The sequence below is a fragment of the Rhincodon typus genome, chromosome 26 (genome assembly GCF_021869965.1).
Source record: "Rhincodon typus isolate 14 chromosome 26, sRhiTyp1.1, whole genome shotgun sequence".
In the NCBI taxonomy this organism is placed as follows: Eukaryota; Metazoa; Chordata; class Chondrichthyes; order Orectolobiformes; family Rhincodontidae; genus Rhincodon; species Rhincodon typus.
The window spans coordinates 41,241,707-41,243,516 of NC_063357.1; positions in this window are offsets into that span (position 1 = coordinate 41,241,707).

Below are 1,810 nucleotides of genomic sequence, written 5' to 3' on the forward strand. Positions count from 1 at the left end.
TAATTTCTACTTGTACTTGACCTTCCAAATAGCATCACCTCACATTTGACTGCATTTAAATCCACCTGTCATTTTTCTGCCCATGCCTCCAAGATGTAAAAGTAACAGGGTTGCTGTTGTGGGTGATTTTAACTTCCCATATTGACTGGAACTTGCTTAGCGCTTGTGGCACAGATGGGGCAGAGTTTGTAAGAAGGCTTCTTAAAACAGTATGTAGACAGTCCAACTAGGAAAGGGGCCGTACTGAACCTAGTATTGGGGAATGAGCCTGGCCAGGTCATCAACGTCTCAGTAAGGGAGCACCTCGGGAACAATGATCACAATTCAGTATGCTTTAAAAAGGTACTGATGGATAAAGATAGGTATAGTTGTCAGGTGAAGGAGCTAAATTAGGGGAAAGCTAATATTAGGCAGGAACTGAAGAATGTAGATTGGAGGCAGATGTTTAAGGGCGAATCAACATCTGATATGCAGGAGGCTTTCAAGTGTAAGTTGATAGGAACTCAGGACTGGCATGTTCCTCTAAGAATGAAGGATAAGCATGGCAAACAAAAACAAAGTTGCTGGAAAAGCTCAGCAGGTCTGGCAGCATCTGTGGAGAAAACAGTTAAGGTTTCGGGTCCAGTGATCCTTCCTCCTTCTGAGGAAGGGTCACCGGACCCAAAACGTTAACTGTTTTCTCCTCCACAGATGCTGCCAGACCTGCTGAGCTTTTCCAGCAACTTTGTTTTTGTTCCTGATTTACAGCATCCGCAGTTCTTTTGGTTTTTATTTGATAAGTATGGCAAGTTTAGGGAACTTTGGATAATGAGAGATATTGTGAAACTAATCAAAAAGGAAAAGGAAGCATTTGTCAGGGCTAGGAGGCTGGGAACACACTAAGCAAGGGTGGAATACAAGGAAAGTCAAAAGAAACTTAAGCAAGAAGTCAGGAGGGCTAAAAGGGATCATGAAAAGTCATTGGCCAACAGGATTAAAGGAAAATCCCAAGGCTTTTCATACATATATAAAGAGCAAGAGGGTAGCCAGGCAGAGGACAGGGAAGGAGATTTGTGTGAGCCAGAGGAAATGGGCAAGGTATCAAATGAGTACTTTGCGTCAGTATTCACCATAGAGAAGGACTTGGTGGATGATGAGGGTGTGTAGTTTGGGTCATGTTGAGATCAAAAGGAAAAAGAGGTATTGGGGGTCTTGAAAAACATGAAGGTAAACAAATCCCCAGGCCTGATGGGATATACCCCAAAATACTGAGGCCTTGAGGGAAATATTTCTATCCTCACTGGCTACAGGGGAGGTCCCAGAGGATTGCAGAATAGCCAATGTTGTTCCTTTAAAGGAGGGTAGCATGGATAATCCAGCTAACTACAGGCCGGTGAGCCTTATGTCAGTGGTAGGGAAATTACTGGAGAGGATTCTTCGAGACAGGATTTACTCCCAGTTGGAAATAAGTGGGCGTATTCGCGAGAGGCAATGTGGTTTTGTGAAGGGGAGGTTTTTGTGAAGGTGTCTAACTTGATTGGGTTTTTTGAGCAAGTGACGAAGACGATCGATGAGGGTATGGTAGTGGATGCTGTCCATATGGACTTCAGTAAGACCTTTGACAAAGACCCTCATGGCAGGCTGATACAGAAGGTAAAGTCGCACTGGGTCAGAGGTGAGCTTGCAAGATGGATAAAAAACTGGCTCAGTCACAGAAGACAGAGGGTAGCAGTGGAAGGGTGTGTTTCTGAATGGAGGGCTGTGACTAATGGCGCTCCTCAGGGATCAGTGTTGGGACCTTTGCTGTTTGTAATATATATATATATATATA